Genomic DNA, 20,918 nt, shown 5'->3' with positions numbered 1-20,918 from the left:
TTTTGTGTATATCGGTGTTTACATAGCGCGAGTTTAGCAAAGAAGCGCTATACATTATCCAACAGAACACATCACCACGCCACAATGATTTGTGGATCGGTGTTCTTAACGTGTGGTTTGATCTATTTGAGCAAAAAAGGCGCATTCATCTCTGTCTGCAAAAGAAGATGTAATAATGCCAGGTGGCGGGTGCGGCTTCAAAACATGGAACATTTAGAACGCCAATTTGCGCCAAGACGTACGACCTGTAAGTTACAAGGCTGATTTCCGACAGGACCATTCAGCACCTCATCTTTCTTAGTTGAACTGCAGCGCGTTCCAAATCATTTGGGTAACAGTGACTCTTTTATTATTTGCAGCACCCAGAAAAGATAATCTGCGGTTTTAAGCTCTATGAAAAGGAAACTATGGCACTCGAGAGAATCAAAGCTTTTATAATAGTAAATGTATAGTGACCGATATGAAGATCATCGTTTTCAGTCGCGTTCAGAAATGCGATGCTTTCTTCAAAGAAATCAAGACGAATCTACCATTTGGGCGCAGTACAGTTAGATTAGTTAATGATGTCGCTTGTGAATTACAACGCCTTGAAACTGCAGATGTGTGGTTTGTAGCGCTGCATGAAAATAGCCTTTCTCAGTGTCGTTCTGAGCGACAGTGATGTGAACAAACGTCTCCTTACCAACTCTGCCAGGATTTAAGAAATCTGATTTAATATCTGTACTGTAACAGTACGAATATATGAAAATATCGTACTTGCGTGTGCTTGTGCTGTGACACACTCTGTTGTAAAATTCGTTAGCCGAAAAGGAGTACTGGTGTTTGTTATATGCAGCGATGTGTACTGTAAAGTGAGCGCTCTTACTAGACTGTCGCCGCTTAACTACAGATATCTCCTCCCTTCCTTACTCGAGTGAGCGGACAGGAGATTTGAAAACTACCCAACGTGACGCAGTCTTTTAAATCGTGTATGCATTTCAACCAGTTTGTTATTTTACTTTATAGACTTTGGGACAGACCTACAACTCATGAATGACTTGCAAACATTATGAATCAGAGAACGACAGAAATACTCGTAAAATCAGAAAAGTGGCGGCAAAAAAGTATCATTATTTTACACTGTATTGATAACAAGCACAAGGGCGCGTCTGGAATACAGGACTAAAGGTACGCTCCTCATCTTGATGTGTTTGAACTCGAAGGCCTTCAGCTCGTCCGGGACGGTACGGAGAAAGCTCTGCAGCCACTCGCGGCTCTGCTCACGGTCCCCGGGCGCGTCCTCTCGCAGGGTGTACACCAGCCGGACGGCCTTGGCCCGCTCCACCAGGTTAGACAGGGGCTTCAGCTCTACGCCGCCTAGCGCCGCACCCAGGAACTGCCTCCCACCTTGGAACATGGGGAAGGTGATGTTGAGGCTCCCGATGTCAGCAGGGTTGCCCTGCACCTCGCGCAGCAGCGAGTTGGGGGCACGCAGGAGCTCCCGCTGGGTGCGCAGAGTTGCTCGAAGGTCAGGTTCATGCTGGTCGAACGCAGAGCTCTCACCATCTGGTCCAGCCTCAGCAACTCCTTGAAAGCGGCAGTGGTCAAGATATTTTTATTGTCTCTGGTCACCGCAATGAGGGAGGCGTAAGTGCCCTCGGTGTAGAGCCTCTGTGCCGAGAAGAGCCCTGTAGTATCGCGAGAGACGATGGGGCAGCCCACGCCTCTCGCCAGGATAGGGGGAAGGTCGGTCAGCGAACACCCCCAGAATAATGGTTATGGAAGTGGGCTCGCCGGAGGTTGAGACCACGTGAGCAACTGATTAAAAAGCCCAGGGCTCTGGGCAGGAGTTAGTTCCTAGCTACCCACAAATGTTACACCTGTGTGCTGCGTAGTGATTTACAGTGTGGGCCCCAAACACTCACGACTTTACACTGGCGACGAGGTGGTGTACCTCCAACCTGCCGTGCAGCCTGTGCGCTACCGCTGCCTACACCGGTGATCGTGCAGCCCCTCCCGCTGGAGTACCGCGCTCCGCGCGACCTGTGCCTTGCTGCTAGAGCCTTGCAGCGGCTCCGCTGCACCACCGGAGGTCGCCTGCTACGACGGGCAGACAAGACAGCTGAAGCGCACATACCGGTGCCCCGTGAAGCGCTTTTGGACGCGGTGAGTGCTCGCGTGCTCTCTGCTGCCCCCTCTGGCCGCTAGTCGTCACCGCAACCGCAATTGAAATTCGGCCCGATCTCACCTGTAGGTGACCCTGCCTGTGAGCTGTGCTGTGTGCTACAAGCGCGAGTACAGTGTCTCACTCCCTGCATATCCAGCCACCAACCTCCACCATCAAATACAAGAGAGGTGCTGCCAAGCTCATCTAGGGAGCCCAACCACACGCAGTACTCCCGCCCAACAGTGCCGCACGGTGCCACGCAGCCTCACCTCGGAGTCCCCTCCCCTCACTGGCGCAGGGACTGCTGCACGCCCCACGCCTGCGTGCCCCGGCTGCAGGACGGACCCAGCCGCCTGTGGGGTGCATGCCCCATCGTGGCCCCAGCCGCCACCGCCTGCCACTCAGCCACCGGTGTTGGTACCGCCGCCTGGCGTTCGTACCGCTTTTCTCCTGCCAAAGACGCTCTGGTGCCACACAGACGATACAGCTTAGTCTCTCGGCGCCCTAGGAGTCTCTCACAGCGGTGCCACCATGACCACCGTCCCACCCCTGGAGCCTTTCGCCGTCACATGTCCGCCGCCTTCCCAAGCTGCGTGGTGGAAGGAATGGGTAGAACGGCTGGAGACATTCTTTGAAGCTGCAGAAATCAAAGAGCGACGACAGCGGTCCATGCTCCTCCACCTGGGTGGCGCAGACATCCATAAAATTGCGAAGACCGTCCAGGAGGCCGGACCCCCGAGGACCTACGCCACGCTGAGGGATGCCATCGCGGCACACTTCGAGCCGTATGCCAACCCAGATTACGAATGATTCCTACTCCGCCAAGTGAAACAGCTCCCAGAAGAATCGGTCGACGTATTCTACGCTCGGCTCAAGGAGTTAGCAAGCACATGCACCCTGCCCGATGTAGACGATGAGGTGCAAGCACAATTCATCCAAGGGTGTGCTTCCTCAAAACTGCGTGAACGTGTCCTCAAAGAGCACAACATGCCAATGAAGGACATACTGACCCTAGGACGCTCAAAGAATTGTCCAAGGCCAGGGCAGCCCATATGGAACTGAAGGCTCCGGCAGCTATCAAAGAGGAACCAGTCTGCGCGATTCAACCCAATCCGCGAGGCCCACGGCAGAGACCCAGAAAACCATCAGCTCAAGGACCCGGACTGAATCCTAAGCTCCGTCTCTGTGGGTGGTGCGGAGGCCCGCTCCCACATTACGGCGCATGCCCAGCTCAAGGAAAAACATGCAGTGCTTGTGGAAAAGTCAACCATTTTTCCAAAGTCTGATGCTCGAGACCCTCACGGCGGTCGCAAGGCCCGACTCGACCAGTACGCGCGCTGGAGCCTGCACCTGGTGATTCATCGAGCGGAGACATGGACGATGATGAGGCCGCCACGGTGCACGTGGTGCACATGCTACATGCCCTCTCTGCGTCTCCGCGAGCCGCACCCATGTGCACTGTGAACGTGCAAGGACATCCAGTAACGACGCTCATCGACACCGGCGCCACAATCAACCTCATGTCCATCGGTGCCTACAGGCTGCTACCCAACCCGCCGGCTCTCCGCAGCACCAATGTCCAGGTGTATTCTTTTGGAACCCACACCCCACTCCGAATGTGCGGAGTGTTCCAAGCGGAGATTTCGCACAACGACTTCTGTCAGTCAGCCAAAGTCTATGTGTCCAGAGAAGGGTCAGGATTACTCCTCGGCTGTCGCACCGCTCTAGAACTGCGCCTCATCCAGTTCGCTTTTGAGGTGCAAGCGCATGATCTGGACAAGTTGGTATCTGAGTTTGCACCCCTCTTTGACGGGATCGGGTGCCTCAAAGGCCCAGCAATTCGTCTACATATTGACAAGACAGTAGCCCCAGTGGCTCTCAGATACAGGAGGATTGCCTTCTACCTCCGGCCGAAAGAAGAATCAGAGCTCCGCATGCTGGAAGCGGCAGGAATCATTGAGCGGGTGACTGGCCCCACCCCATGAGTGTCCCCCATCGTGGTCGCGAAGAAACCGAAGCAGCCGGACGCTGTCCGCATATGCATTGACATGCGAATCCCAAACCTCGCCATCAAACGGGAACGCCAACCACGGTGGATGACATCATAAGCGAGCTTGCATGGTCAAAGTGGTTCTCGAAGATGGACCTCCAGTCGGGGTATCATCAAGTCCCGCTCCACCCAGACTCGCGTCCAATCACGACTTTCTCCACCCACGCCGGCCTGTGGCGTTACAAACGCCTTAACTTCGGGATCTCTAGCGCAGCCGAAGTGTTCCAAAATATAATCAAAACTGTCCTGCAAGGGCTAAAAGGGGTGCTCAATGTGAGCGATGACATCCTAGTTCACGCCCCCTCCCTAGAAGAACACATTGTCCGCCTCAATGCAGTATTCACATGTCTGAGAGACCGCGGCCTAACACTCCACAGGGAGAAATGCGAATTCCTGCGCAGAGACATACGTTTCTTTGGTTACCGATTTTCAGACAGAGGGATCGGGCCGGATCCCGCCAAAGTCAAGGTCATCCAGGAAGCGCCAGCCCCCACATCCATGACCGGAGTCCGCAGCTTTCTGGGAATGGTCACGTATTGTCGCCGGTTCATCAAGAACCTGTCCGATCTGACGGGCCTACTGAGAGAGCTCACCAAGACCACGGCCCACTGGACCTGGGGCCCAACACAGGAGCAAGCGTTCCAGCAGACCAAAGCTGCGCTGTCGGCCGACACAACCCTCGTGTACTTTGATCCGCGCCATGACTCCCAACTGGTCGTAGACGCTAGTCCCACTGGTCTAGGAGCCATGTTAGCGCAACGCCAGAGCTGCGGGGACTGGGCGCCAGTGGCCTAAGCAAGTAGAACTCTAACGCCTACTGAACAGCGCTACTCACAAATTGAAAGAGAGGCCATAGCTATTCTGTGGGGGTGCTGCCATTTCCACATCTATCTATACGGCCACCCATTCACGGTCATAACGGACCACAAGCCACTGGTTCCGCTTTTTCTAGGATCATCATCCCGACCCCCTCCACGAATCGAGAAGTGGATATTGCAGCTACAAGAGTTCCAGCTGAAGGTGGAGTACCGTCCCGTCCCGCGGAACCCTGCCGACTTCCTGTCACGGCATGCCCGGCCAGTCACCCCCCCGGAAGCCGAGGAAGTGCCGGCCACAGAAGACTATGTACAGATGGTAGTCGAGCGGTCCCGACCTCTCCCGATGTCACTGCAAGAAGTCATAGCAGCCACCCAGGATGACGACTGCCTCCAAATGGCGATACAAGCAGACGGCTCCGGAGACTGGCAGCTGCTCCAAAACCCGTCGCCCATGCGCACATCAGCGGCTCAAGCCACGCTAAAGTTGTTACACCAGGTCCGTCACGAGCTGTCGGTGTCAGCGGAAGGATGTCTCCTGCGTGGCCCGCAGCTAGTCCTACCGGCGAGCCTCACCAAACAAGCGGCACTCCTGGCCCATGGCACGCATCAAGGGATTGTCAAGTCCAAGAACCGACTTCGGAGCAAAGTGTGGTTTCCAGGCCTAGACCACCAAATTGAGTCACTCGTACAGCACTGTCCTGCATGCCTCGCCACGAGTCTCCCAAGCAGACCAGCTCCGGTGGTCACCGAAGCAGGCCCCAGCAGCCCATGGGAGAGAGTCAGCGCAGACTTCGGCAGCCTTCCAGGCGGACGACACATGCTGGTAGTTGTTGATGATTTCTCTAGGTACCCGGAGGTAGAGTTCGTTTCCTCCACGTCCGCAGCGGAAGTCATCCCTAAACTCGAAAATGTGATAGCCGCTCACGGGCTGTTTGGAGAACTACGGACGGACAACGGACCACTGTTCACCAGCATGGAAGTCGCTGAGTACCTGGCCTCCCATCGGATAAAGCACCGCAAAATCACGCCTCGGTGGCCCCAGGCCAACGGCGAAGTAGAACGCCTGATGCGAACTTTGAATAAAACTGTACAAATCGCGTTGTCAGAGGGACTCAACCTAGAGCGGGCTGTGTATCAGTTTCTTCGTGAATACCGGCTCACCCCTCACTGCACTATAGGTATCTCTCCGAGCCGCCTATGCTTTGGCCGAACATTCACCGACACCATTCCCCACCACTCTACATGGGAACGAACAGGGAACCCTCCGAACCTATCAGACCTCAGGCGAGTAAAGACCAACAAAGCGGCATCTCAGAGGAGATGCACCATAGAGAGCCCCATCGCCACAGGCGACCAGGTACTTGTGCAGGATCGACACCCCGGAGGAAAGTTCCGGACTCCGTTCGAACAGAATCCATGGACTGTCATTGCAATCAAGGGTACTATGTTGACCGCTCAGAGGGGTTCCGAGACTGTTACCCGAAATGTGTCATTTTTTAAAAAGGTCCCTCCATCCGAAGAGTGTGCCCCAGCAAACACCCCTGATCAAGGCGAGGTGCCCCAAAGGAGACCTGCAAGCCCACGGAGCAGAAGGGCTGAACAGGGACAATCAAGCCCCACCGATTACTCACCCTACCGGCAGTCTTCATCGCCATCAATCCAGGACTCGGAAAGAGAGCAGGGTGGAGGGTCCGTCCACAGTTCAGCTGACCAGCCTCCAGACTCGCAGCCACTGAGCAGTCAAGGCCGGTATCACCTCCGACCCTGCTCCAAGCTCTCCCAGAAGTACAAGGACTATATGACTAGTGGCTAGTCGGCGATCAGATATCGGATCGCAGCCAGGATGAGCTGTGTTTGCCAACTCCCAAGTAAGACTGTTTCAGTTTATTGTAACTCGACCGATAGTCAACGGTCAGGACTGGAAGTGAATGTTTATGGTGTTTCATGGTTATTTCTTTGTTATTTCCTGGTGGGGGAGGAATGTAGTATCGCGAGAGACGATGGGGCAGCCCACGCCTCTCGCCACGGGGAAGGTCGGTCAGCGAACACCCCCAGAATAATGGTTATGGAAGTGGGCTCGACAGAGGTTCAGACCATCTGAGCAACTGAATAAAAAGCCCAGGGCTCTGGGCGGGTGTTAGTTCCTAGCTACCCACAAATGTTACACCTGTGTGCTGCGTAGTGATTTGCAGTGTGGGCCCCAAACACTCATGACTTTACAAGCCCGGAGTCGTTGGTAGGGAAGTGGTCTATTATAACAGCCCTCTCGCTTTTGGCTGGACCCCCGACGGTAGTGAACTGCTCCTCGATGTCATTGGATAGTCTCTGTGGTAATAAGTCGATCCCGACTCCCAGCCCTGCAGCCAGCACCACGGGCACCAGCAGGAACCACCAGGGATGCCTGGCGATCAGTGCGCCCAGGTGGCCGAAGGCCGGGAAGAGGGGCCACTCCAAGCAGTCCGTCTTGCAGGTGGGCATGGCGGGGTGAAGGGTTAAACACCCAGGCGACGACCCTCAGCACCGAGCACCAGAATGATGTGGACAGCCGCAAAGTGCACGCCGCATAAATACAAAAAAACGACAATATAAAATAAACAAGCACATTATTACCCATGTAGATGCCTCAGTCCGATATCATTAAATTGCCAGGTGCTTTATTTGGGATTGATTAATACGCAGTTTCACAAATCTGTCTTATTTCAGCTGGGGTTGCCAAACGAGAATTACGTGCCGGTTGCGAGTAAATACAAGCGCGGTCCCAAAAACGAAAAAGGATCGCGGGTGCTTTATTTGGGATTGATTAATACGCAGTTTCACAAATCTGTCTCATTTCATCTGAGGTTGCCAAAAAAAAATTAAGTGCCGGTTGCGAGTAAATACAAGCGCGGTCCCGAAAACGAAAGAGGATCATGCAGGAGCTTGTCTTTATGGGGCCATGTGTTTGAAACACATGGCCCCATAAAGATAAGAAAGCTTTCACAATGCAAAGAAGGCATACTAGCCCGTCCAAATTGGACGGCTCAAAAAACCAAACAAAATCATCACAAACAGCTCTTTTCCAATGGCTGGCCACAGTTTAGCATAAACGGTGACGCCAGCCAATGTAAAAGAGGGGCGGGGCTTAATGCCTTTTACAGAAAATATCCAAAATCATTAATCTCGCCAGCTAGACAGCGCATTTTATGCACTTCGTCTTCAGTAACTTCTGCTCTTGTAATACAGTAAAATCATCAACCAAGATGTACAGATAGGGCCTCATCGCTGTTATGGTCCACAGGTTGCATCGTGTGATATTTAATAATTATCCTAGATTCGAGGCGCCACAGTTCTTTAACTCTGCCGCCTACTCTTTCTCTTCTAGGAATGCTGTTTAGTACAATGAAGGATAAAAGTTTGGTATTTTGGTTGTGATGGGAAAAGAAATGCCTAGATATTGGTTACTGTTTGTCGTTGTGTGTAATTACCCTTAGGTGCTCCAAAATACGCTTTTTAGCTTTATGTATTGTACTTCCAAAGTAAAATTTATTACAGTGACACCTGAGGGCATATTCAAATGTAGTTTAGTTTGAAATTTAAATATGTATTTGTTGGAAGGCGGACCCCGAGGAGTCGGCGAGACCACCAAGGGGGGCCCTCCCACTGTACGAAGTAGCCGAGCGCTGCCGAGAAGTCTCCTGAGAGATCCTTCTCCTATCACGTACTAGCACAGCAACACCACCACACAGGACTCAAGGAGGTTGTCTCAAGACAAGCAATTCTTTATCAGCAATAAAAAGGTTACGAGGTCAATATTTACACGAAGGGATCGAGGGATCCACCAGAAGTCTCAGTGTCTCTTTGGAAGCGTAGGGGTAGCGGGACAGTCTCCGGCAGGGGTGCGGTACGAGGGTACCTGGGGCCCAGTTCTTATCCTCAAGCTAGTGGACCTCCGGATCTCGGAGGGGTCGAGCCGCGACGGCGTCAGCAGGGCTCTGGCGTACAGTTCGTGGAGAGCCGCGATCCAATCAGCAGGGCTCTCAAGATGGTTTCTGCTCAGCTCGAGCCGCGACGTCGTCAGCAGGGCTCCGAGGGAGGTTTCAGCGAGGTTGGGCCGCGACAGCGTCAGCAGGGCTCCGATGTTCCAGGTGGCTTCAAAGGGTTCACAAGAAGGAGCCGCGACGCAGTCAGCAGGGCTCGTGATGGTTCCGACAAGAGTTCTTCTCCGTAGGGTCAGCCGCGATTCAATCAGCAGGGCTCTCGACTCCGGGATACAACTGCCGATCTGTGGCGGGGTCGCCCCAGATATAGGTCTGGAGCCCTTTGATGTCCGGACCCAGGCGCCCGGTGGGGGCGGAGAGGCCGGGTGGAGGTGGCCAGACGCCCAGCAGGAGAGGCGCCAGGCCCAAGGGAGTTGCAGGGCGATCACACCTCGAGAGGGGAGGACAGTTGGGGGTCCCATCGATACTGTCCTCCGCCGGGGGCGATGAATGGTTCCTGCGGCACCCCCTGGCCAGTTTGTGGTGCCTCGATGTTGGGGCTTCGCTGGGGTCGAGGCCGGGTTGAGTGGGGTCGCGATGGCTGGTGCACAGAGTCACGTGGGTGCCAACAAGATGGCGGAGCCACGAGGGGTATGCGACCTCGTGCAGCCCAGGATGAAGGGCCTCGGTGCAGTTCAGAATGGTGGCCCATGAAGGCCGGGGCGGGGAACGGGCACAATCCACGGGGGTAAGGACCATGCCACGAGGCCGGGTCCAACAGGCGTCCCCCCCAGCCGAAGGCATGGAGAGTCACCCATTTCCTTGGGGATTCTCCTCGTCAAGGCAGGAGAAGTGGGACAGGCCGTCGGCGTTGGTATGGTCATTGCCGGGCCGGTGTTCAACGTCAAAGTCCATCCCTTGTAGCGAGATGGACCACCGCAGCAGCTTGGGGTTCTCGCCCCGCATTTGCATTAACCACCGCAGGGGCCGGTGGTCGGTCTGGACCCGGAAGTGGGTACCGAAGAGGTAGGGCCGGAGTTTCTTGAGGGCCCACACCACAGCAAAGGCCTCACGCTCGATGGTGCTCCATCGTTGCTCCCGGGGCAGTAGCCGTCGGCTGATGAAGGCCACTGGTCGGTCGAGCCCCTTTTCATCGGCCTGGGACAGGACGGCCCCGATCCCATACTCGGAGGCGTCCGTCTGCACCACGAACTCCTTATTGTAGTCAGGGGCCTGTAGCACCGAGGCAGTACACATTGCGGTCTTTAGGGTGTCGAAGGCTGCTTGGCAGCGGGGTGTCCAGTGCACCTTTTTGGGCTGCTTTTTGGACGTTAGCTCTGTGAGGGGGCCAACAATGCTCCCATAGTCCCGGATAAACCGCCGGTAGTATCCGGTGAGACCCAGGAAGGCCCGGACAGCGGTCTGGGTAGTGGGGGTTCCCAGGCCTGGATGGCATCTATTTTCGGTTGGAGAGGGGCCACCTGCCCGCTCCCCACTTGATGGCCCAGGTAGGTCACGGATCCGTGGCCGATCTGGCATTTGCTGGCCTTGATTGTGAGCCCAGCCCGCTGGAGGGCGGCCAGGACGGCTTTAATGTGAAGGAGGTGCTCTGCCCAGTGGTTGCTGTACACGGCAATGTCATCGGTAGGCCGCGCTGAAGGCCTCAAGCCCGGCCAAAACCTTGTTCACCAGTCTTTGAAAAGTGGCCGGGGCGTTCTTCATTCCGAAGGGCATCACCCGAAAGTGGTAGTGCCCATCCGGGGTTGAAAAGGCGGATCTTTCTTGGGCGCCGGGGGTGAGCTGGATCTGCCAGTACCCGGCGGTGAGGTCCAGCGTGCTCAAGTAGCGAGCGGCCCCTAAGCGGTCGATGAGTTTGTCGGCCCTGGGTATAGGGTGGGCGTCCGTCTTGGTCACTGCATTCAGGGCTCGGTAGTCCACGCAGAATCGCAACTCCGGGGGGCGGCCGGGAGCTGCGGCCTTGGGCACCAGGACGACAGGGCTGGCCCACGGGCTGTCGGAGGGTTCGATGACCCCCAGGGCCAGCATCTTCGTTACTTCGGCCTGGATGCATGCCCGCACTCGGTCAGGTACCTGGTAGGCTCTGTGTCGCACGGGGGGCTCTCCCCGGTGTCGACGTCGTGGACGCACCAGTGGGTCACCCCCGCGGTGAGGGAGAAGAGGGCTGCGTAGTCCTGCAGCAGTTGCTGGCAGTCGTTGCGCTGTTCCGGAGTCAGGGAAGAGGCGAGTTGGACATCCTCGATTGTTCCATCATGGACGTTGGACTGCAAGAGGTCGGGCAGGGGCTCGGAGTCGTCCTCGCCCCCCTCATCGGTCGCCAGTAGCAGGCTCAGTTCGGTCCGGGCAAAGTGGGGTTTTAGTCTGTTAGCATGTAGGATCCGGAGGGGGTTCCGGGGGGACTCCAGGTCGACCAGGTAGGTGACGGGACTTTTCTTCTCCACTACCTTGAAGGGCCCGGTCCATTTGTCCTGGAGGGCGCCGGGTTCAACCAGGGCCATGACCCATACCTTCTGACCTGGCTCGAATTCTATGGTGGAGGAGTTCCGATCGTACCACCGCTTCATGTCCTCCTGGCTGGCCTCGAGGTTGGCTTCGGCCATGGCTCGGAACTTGCGGGTCTGGTTTCGGAGGGTCAGGAGGTATCGGTAGACGTCAGGAGGGGCGCCTTGGGGCTTCGTCTCCCAGCTCTCTTTGACCAGGCTGAGCGGTCCGCGGACCGGGTGTCCGTACAATAGTTCAAACGGGCTGAACCCCAGGGACTTCTGCGGGACCTCCCGATAGGCAAACAGGAGGCACGGCAGCAGGACATCCCATCTCCGCCTGAGGGGCTCTTCTAGGCCCTGGATCATTCCCTTTAATGTTCTGTTGAACCGCTCAACCAGTCCGTTCCCCTGAGGGTGATAGGGGGTCGTGAACTTGTATGTGACCCCGCACTGCTGCCACAGGGACCGCATGTATCTGGAAATAAAGTTCGTGCCTCTGTCGCTCACCACTTCGCGGGGAAATCCCACTCAGGAGAAGATCCCCATTAAGGCCCGGCCTACCACGGGGGCCGTTATAGTTCTTAGCGGGACCGCCTCCGGGTACCTGGTGGCGTGGTCCACGAGGACCAGGATGAAGCGGTGGCCCAGGGCGGTCTGGGGGTCCAGGGGCCCCACGATATCGATTCCGACCCGTTCGAACGGGGTGCTGACGGCTGGAAAGGGTTGGAGGGGGGCCTTGACCCGACCCCCCGTCTTCCCGCTGGCTTGGCAGGTCTGGCAGGACCGGCAGTGGTTGTCCACGTCTCTCCGCATCCGGGGCCAGTAGAAGTGGGTCACCAGACGGCTGTACGTTTTGTCTTGCCCCAAGTGTCCGGCGAGGGGCACATCATGTGCCAGGTTGAGCAGGAACTCCCGGAAGCGGAGGGGGACCACCAACACTCGGCTGGCCCCGAGTTCTGCCACTTTCTGCTCACTGTATAGCAGGCCCTCGGCCCAGTAGACCCAGTGGGTGCCGGTCTGGTCCCCGTTGGTTTGGGCGGACGCTTGTTGGCGGACCCCTTCGAGAGTGGGGCAGGACTGCTGCTCTTGTTGGAACTGCTCCCGGGTGGGGCCCCCTTCGTGTCGCCATTGTGTCAGCTCTGGTAGGGCGCACGGGGAAGCCATCTCTTCGGGGGAGGATTCACTAGGTCCAGGGTCGGCGTCCGCCTCCCCCTCGCTGCTGGCAGGGGGTGGTGCGAGCCCCTCGGGCTGGGCGGCCCCGGAGGCCGAGGATGAGCGGGGGGCCCGGGCGGTCATGGACCGGGTGATGGCACAGGCCCAGTCAGATAGTCCCAGCATTTGGAGGTGCTCTCGTCGCTCTACTTGAGCCCAGGGGGAACTCTCAAAGTCGTTCCCCAGGAGGCAGTCGACGGGTGCGTCGTCGCATACCGTCACCTTCAGCAGGCCCGTCACCCCTCCCCACTCGAAGGGGACCAGGGCCATCTGGCACAGGCTTTCGCTGTTGTCGGCCGTCCGGACGGGACACAGCACATTCGGTAGGATCTGTTCGGGGGTCACCAGGTGGCAGCGGACAGCGGTGACACTGGCGCCGGTGTCACGAAGGGCTTCGGCCCGTTGTCCATTGACCGTGACCTGCTGCCGGTATTTCTGGGTGTTGCTTGGGATGGGGGTGCAGGGTACCATTTCTCGGCTACCCAGGCAGACCAGGGACATGGCTGCCGGCTCCCATTCAGTGGTCCCTCGGTCGAGGGTCTCCTCTTCCTCTTCTCCTTCTCCCAGGGCGGCGGCCGCCAGCTGTCGGGGCGGGGGCCCGCCGGCCCCGTTTCTTCGGTTCAGGGGGCAGACCGGATCGCTGGCATAGTGTCCGGTTTGTTGGCAGCCGTAGCACGTTACTGGTGGTCGTGGTCCGGGCCTGGCCGGGGGCGCCCCCCTTCGGGCTAGGCTCGGGGAGAGTTGTTGCTGCGGTGGCCCTCGAGGGGGGCTCCTGGGGGCCCCGGCAGGAGGGTCTCGGTTCCTGTTCGGCCCTCCCCCTCCACTGCGTTGGCGGGGGGGTCCGGTGGGGTTCCTCTGGTACTCCCCCATTGAGTTCCGGGGGACCCGGGAGTTGACCCATCGATCGGCCTCGACGGCGAGTTTTCGCGGGTCGGTCATTTTGCTGTCGAGGAGGTGCTGTCTCAGTTCCACGAAGCAATTGTTGGAGAGATGTTCCCACACGATGAGGTCGACCAGCTGCCCGTAGGTGGTTACTTTGCTACCTCTGATCCACCCTTCTAGGGCCCGACTGAAAAAGTCCACATATTCCACCCAGGTGGTGCCCGGGATTTTCTTGCAGTCTCTGAACCGCTGGCGGTACATTTCTGCTGTTAGCCCGTAGCGGGTGAGCAGAGCCTCCTTCATGTGATCGTAGGAGGTCATCACCTCCTCCGGCAGCTGGAGCAGTGTGTCTCGACCCTCACTCAGGAACCGCCCCCACAGGCCCGCGCCCCAGTCTTTTCGGGGCACCCGATGAGAGGTCATGGCCACCTCGTAGGCCTTGAACCATTGTTGGATGTCATCATTCTTGTAGTACTCCTTGACGACCTCTTTCGGGATATGTACCTTGGTCTCGGCAGGCGGTAGAGTGTCTCTAGTACTGGGGGCGTTGGTCCCTCCGTTCTTGGCCTTGATTTCGAGCTCCTTGAGACTGCGCTCGTGCTCAAGGGTCAGTTTCTTTTCCTCCAACTCCCGGTGTCGCCTCTTCTCCTCTATCTCCTCTTGAAGCCGTAGCTGCTCTAGGGCCAGTTTCTTTTCCGCCAGCTGGAGTTCGCCGTCCAGCCGCAGTCGTGCGAGCTCTAGCTCGTGGTTCCGGACCTTCTCCCGCTCTCGTATTTCTTCTTCGGAGAGGCCGGTTTCTAGGCTCTTTCTTCCTCTGGTTGCCGGAGTCAGTGCGGTTGATGGGGTCTCAGTCAGGGGCAAGGGACCTTCTTCCTGGGAGGGGCCTGCCCCGGCCTCCAGCCATGTCCTCAGAGCTTTCTGCATGTCCTCTTTGGTACCTAGGCCGGTGGTTGCAATGCCTTTGTCTTTGCAGAACTGTTTTAACTCTTTGTGCGTATATTCTTCCAGCCGTTCGGGCTGGAACTCCATTGTCGCGTTGTTTTCCTGGCTGCTCATGATTACTGTACGTTTGGATGGGAAGCTAGTGGGTACTGGCTGGTACGTACTGCGTTCGGCTCGGATCCCGTCGCTGGCCACCAAATGTTGGAAGGCGGACCCCGAGGAGTCGGCGAGACCACCAAGGGGGGGCCCTCCCACTGTACGAAGTAGCCGAGCGCTGCCGAGAAGTCTCCTGAGAGATCCTTCCCCTATCACGTACTAGCACAGTAACACCACCACACAGGACTCAAGGAGGTTGTCTCAAGACAAGCAATTCTTTATCAGCAATAAAAAGGTTACGAGGTCAATATTTACACGAAGGGATCGAGGGATCCACCAGAAGTCTCAGTGTCTCTTTGGAAGCGTAGGGGTAGCGGGACAGTCTCCGGCAGGGGTGCGGTACGAGGGTACCTGGGGCCCAGTTCTTATCCTCAAGCTAGAGGACCTCCGGATCTCGGAGGGGTCGAGCCGCGACGGCGTCAGCAGGGCTCTGGCGTACAGTTCGTGGAGAGCCGCGATCCAATCAGCAGGGCTCTCAAGATGGTTTCTGCTCAGCTCGAGCCGCGACGTCGTCAGCAGGGCTCCGAGGGAGGTTTCAGCGAGGTTGGGCCGCGACAGCGTCAGCAGGGCTCCGATGTTCCAGGTGGCTTCAAAGGGTTCACAAGAAGGAGCCGCGACGCAGTCAGCAGGGCTCGTGATGGTTCCGACAAGAGTTCTTCTCCGTAGGGTCAGCCGCGATTCAATCAGCAGGGCTCTCGACTCCGGGATACAACTGCCGATCTGTGGCGGGGTCGCCCCAGATATAGGTCTGGAGCCCTTTGATGTCCGGACCCAGGCGCCCGGTGGGGACGGAGAGGCCGGGTGGAGGTGGCCAGACGCCCAGCAGGAGAGGCGCCAGGCCCAAGGGAGTTGCAGGGCGATCACACCTCGAGAGGGGAGGACAGTTGGGGGTCTCATCGATACTGTCCTCCGCCGGGGGCGATGAATGGTTCCTGCGGCACCCCCTGGCCAGTTTGTGGTGCCTCGATGTCGGGGCTTCGCTGGGGTCGAGGCCGGGTTGAGTGGGGTCGCGATGGCTGGTGCACAGAGTCACGTGGGTGCCAACAAGATGGCGGAGCCACGAGGGGTATGCGACCTCGTGCAGCCCAGGATGAAGGGCCTCGGTGCAGTTCAGAATGGTGGCCCGTGAAGGCCGGGGCGGGGAACGGGCACAATCCACGGGGGTAAGGACCATGCCACGAGGCCGGGTCCAACAGTATTATATATAAATATATACCGATCTGTATTGAAGATTGAGTGGATATATAACTGTCTGGATGAAGGATTTAGAAGCTATCTGACTGTTCAAGTGAGTAATTAAAAGTGTCTCACTTAATACATGGATTAGTAACTAAACTATGTGAATGTGTGCATCACTGTCTCTGTTGTTGTATAACATGCTGCATCAGTTGGTCACTAACTACATGAGTGTGTATATTAGATATTGATTAGTTGGGTGAGTATTTGTATGGGACACTGAGTTTGTGTGTGGTTGGATGGGGTGTGTTTAACTCTATGCATAGATGTGTGAATGGTTGATTGACTAGGTGTATAGATTTAAGAGTGCATGTGGAAACAGTTGTATGGGTGACTGAGTATATTTATTTGTGTGTTGGTGAGCAATATATGTTTTAGTTGTACATCTTCAACAAAGTAAAACAATAAAAGGCATTGTATGTGAGAGTTGGTGTATATCAATAAGTATGTGTTAGATTCAGTGGTTGTGAGAGTAACTATATGAATGAGTGTATAATTGTAATAGTGATTTTTTAACATATTAACTATGAGTCACTATGTGTTTGAATGAATGAGGTGTTGTTGGATAATTGTGTAAGTGAGTAAATGTAAGTGTGATTCATTTTTTTAATGAGTGAGTAGGATGACTGCATAACCGACTAAGATGACTGCTGATGTGTCAATGTCTATATATGTGTATAAGTGCATTTGATAGTGTTCTATTAATTAGTAACTGCATGTATAAATGATTCTGTTGTTGAATGGGTAGTTGTGTGTGTAGACTTAGGAATCAATGAGTGGGTGTTGGAGCCGGCCTCGTGGCGTGGTCCTGTTCCCCCTCGCTAAGCCGCACGAGGTCCCATGCACCTCGGGGCTCCTCCATTTTGGATTGTACGTGACTCTACGTAACCACCTACATGACCCCGCTCCACCCGGCCTCGGTCCCAGTGAGGCCCGACATCGAGGCACCAACCCCTGGCCCGGGGGATACCACGTGAGCCCTTCCCACTCCCGGCGGAGGGCAGTATCGATGGGACCCCCAACCGTCCTTCCACACCCAGGTGCGATCGCCCCACAGCTCTCTGGGGCCTGGCGCCTCTCCTGCTGGGCGTCTGGCCGCGCCCTACCCGGCCTCTCCGCCCTCCTGGGCGCAAGGGTCCGGACATCAAAGGGCTCCAGACCTATATCTGGGGCGACCCGGCAACAAGACGACAGTTGTATCCCGGAGTCAAGAGCCCTGCTGATCGGATCGCGGCTGACCCTACGGAGAAAGACTCTTCCTGAAACTCCACTCTGAGCCCTGCTGACGACGTCGCGGCTCCACCGTGCTTAAAGACCTTCACGAACCTTTGGGGCCCTGCTGACGCTGTCGCGGCCCGACCTTGTTGAAACGTACCATCAGAGCCCAGCTGACCTCGTCGCGGCTCGACCGAAGCGGACCTACCACCGGAGCCCTGCTGACCGTGTCGCGGCTCGACCCAAGCGGAACCACCACCCGAGCCCTGCTGACGCCGTCGCGGCTCTCCACGTCCGAGCCGCTCTGAGACCAGCACTCAAGGTCTGGCGCAGAGCCTCCCCGTACCTGGCTGGTACTAAGACTGTCCCGCTACCCTATCCCTCAAAGGACATTGAGACTCTTACGGGATCACTCGATCCCACTGTAAATATTGAATGTGCTACTATTGATAAAGAACCAAGATAAGCAACTGATACGGAGTCCTGTGTGGTGGTGTTACGGGGCCTGAGTACCATCATAGGAGAAGGACTTCCCCTAGGGGCCTTCTCAGCGGCGCTCGGCTATAACCTTGCGGTAGGAAGGTGCCCCGGAGTAGTCCCCCCGACTCCCCGATGGTCCTCCCTCCAACATTTGGTGGCCAGCGACGGGATCCGAGCCAGACGCAATCGTACAGGCAAGTAACGCACCCACTACCTAACCAGACGGAAAAAGAAAAAGGGAACCATGGACAGCCAAGAAGCAACCGTGGCCGCAACCTTCCAGCTGGAAAAGCTGGAAGAATACACCCACAAAGAACTAAAACAATTCTGCAAGGACAAAGGGATCCCAACCACAGGATTGGGCACCAAGGAAGAAATGCAGAAGGCCCTGAAAGCCTGGGCAGAAGCCGAGGCCACTCCACCCTGAACCGAAGGGACCTCGGCCCGGGACGGAAACCTGCCACCGACCATAACCCCGACAGATGGGGGGCGAAGCATCCCGGAAGCCAGCCTGTCCCACGAAGAAATGCGAGAACGAGAGAGGGTCCGGACACACGAAATGGACCTCGCACGACTCCGGCTGGACGGTGAGCTCCTACTGGCGGAGAAGAAAATAGCCTTGGAGCAACTACGGCTGCAAGAGGAAATCGAAGAAAAGAAACGGCATCGGGAACTAGAAGAGAGACGGCTAACCCTCGAGCACGAGAGGAGCCTCAAGGAACTCGAACTGAAATCCAAAACGGGGTAGACCAGCACCCCCAGGGCCCGGGACGTGCTGCCACTGACCGAGCCAAAGGTTCATATCCCCAAGGATGTCGTCAAGGAATACTACAAAAACGACGACATCCAGCAGTGGTTCCGAGCCTACGAGGTAGCCATGACCTCCCATCGGGTACCCCGGAAGGATTGGGGTGCCGGCCTATGGGGGAGGTTCCTCAGCGAGGGCCGTGATACCCTGCTGCAACTCCCCGACACGGTGATGACCTCATACGACCACATGAAAGAAGCCCTACTCACCCGCTACGGACTATCTGCCGAGATGTACCGGCAGCGCTTCCGGGACTGCAAGAAGCTCCCCGGTACCACATGGGTCGAATACGTGGACTTCTTCAGCCGGGCCTTTGAAGGGTGGATAAAAGGGAGCAAGGTCACCTCGTACAATGAACTGTTCGACCTCATTGTCTGGGAGCACCTCGCCAACAACTGCTTTGTTGAACTAAGGCAACACCTCCTGGACAGTAAGCTGACCGAGCCCCGGAAGCTCGCCGCCGAAGCCGACCGATGGGTCAACACCCGGGTCCCCCGGAACCCCGTGGGGGACTACCAACGGAGTACCACGGGACCTCCTCGCCAGCGGGGCGGAGGAGGGGGGTCCCACCGCAGTCGAGAATACCCAGCCGGGCCGCCCAGAAGCCTGCCACGAGGCCAAGCCGCCAACCACACGTCCCCGACCCTGGGCCGAAGGGGGACCCCCATCGCCCGGCCTGGACCCCGACCAACAGTGACCTGCTTCGGCTGCCAGCAGACCGGCCACTATGCGAGCGACCCGGCCTGCCCCGTGAACCGACGGAACGGGACCGCTGGGCCCCCTCCCCGACAAATAGCCGCCGCAGCCCTGGGGGAAGGAGAGGACGAGGAGGAAAACCGCGACAACGGGTCCCCCGAGTGGGAACCAGCTGCCATGTCGCTCGTATGCCTGGGCTCCCGAGAAATGGTGCCCCGAGCTGCCATCCCAAGCAACACCCAGAAGTACCAGCAGTGGGTCACCATCAATGGAAGACGGGCCGAAGCCCTCCGGGACACTGGGGCCAGTGTGACCGCTGTCCGCTGCCACCTAGTGACCCCCGAACAAATCCTGCCACATGTCCTATGCCCTGTCCGGACCGCGGACAACACCGAAAGCATGTGCCGGATGGCCAGGATCCCCTTCGAGTGGGGAGGAGTGTCCGGCACCCTAAAAGTGACTGTCCGCGACGACGCCCCAGTGGACTGCCTCCTGGGGAATGACCTAGAGAGCTCCCCCTGGGCCCAGGTGGAGCGCCGAGAGCATCTGGGGATGCTAGGGCTGCCCGAGTGGGCCTGCGCCACCACCCGGTCCATGACCGCCCAACCAGCCGCTGCCGTGGCCCCCGACCAGCCTACGGGCCCAGAACTACCACCCTCCTCCGGCACGGAGGAACCTGACGATGAGGCCGGGCCATCCGAACTTTCTCCCGACGAGGCCGCCTCCCTCAGCGAGATCCCCGAGCTGGCCCAGTGGCGCCACGACGGGAGCCCCACCCGCGAACAATTCCAGCAAGAGCAGAAGGCCTGCCCGTCCCTCGAGGGGGCCCGACAGCAAGCGGCCGCCCAGGCCTCGGGGGACCCCACGGGAACCCACTGGGTCTATTGGGACAATGACTTATTGTATAGCGAGCAGAAAGTCGCCGAACTGGGAGCCGGCCGGGTGTTGGTGGTTCCCCTCCGATTCCGAGAGTTCCTCCTGAACCTGGCGCATGACGTGCCCCTCGCCGGACACCTCGGGCGGGACAAAACTTACAGCCGCCTAGTGACCCATTTCTATTGGCCCCAAATGCGGAGAGACGTGGACCATCACTGCCGGTCCTGCCCGACCTGGTAGGCTAGCGGAAAGACTGGGGGTCAAGTTAAAGCCCCCCTCCAACCGTTTCCAGCCGTCCACACCCCGTTCGAACGAGTGGGGATCGACATCGTGGGGCCCCTCGACCCCGAACCGCCCTGGGACACCGCTTCATCCTGGTACTGGTCGACCACGCCACCCGGTACCCCGAGGCCATCCCACTCCGCACTGTGACAGCTCCAGTGGTGGGCCGGGCCCTGATGGGCATCTTCTCCAGGGTGGGGTTCCCCCGAGAAGTAGTGAGCGACAGGGGTATGAACTTTATTTCAAAATACATGAGATCCCTCTGGCAACAATGTGGGGTCACCTACAAATTCACCACCCCTTACCACCCCCAGGGGAACGGACTGGTCGAGCCGTTCAACAGAACCCTGAAGGGGATGATCAAGGGCCTGGAGGAGCCCCTGAGGAGGAGGTGGGATGTCCTGCTGCCCTGCCTCCTGTTTGCCTATCGAGAGGTACCACAGAAATCCCTGGGCTTCAGCCCCTTCGAACTATTGTATGGGCACCCCGTCCGAGGACCCCTCAGCCTGGTCAAGGAGGGCTGGGAGGCGAACGTCCAAGATGCCCCCCCCCGACGTCTACCGGTACCTCCTGACCCTGCGGAACCAGACTCGGAAGTTCCGGGCCCTGGCAGAAGCCAACCTCGAAGCCAGCCAAGAAGACATGAAGCGCTGGTATGACGA

The sequence above is a fragment of the Triturus cristatus genome, chromosome 6, assembly GCF_964204655.1.
Source record: "Triturus cristatus chromosome 6, aTriCri1.1, whole genome shotgun sequence".
NCBI lineage: Eukaryota > Metazoa > Chordata > Amphibia > Caudata > Salamandridae > Triturus > Triturus cristatus.
The sequence above is the reverse complement of the archived record's forward strand: the minus strand, read 5'-3'. Positions refer to the sequence as shown.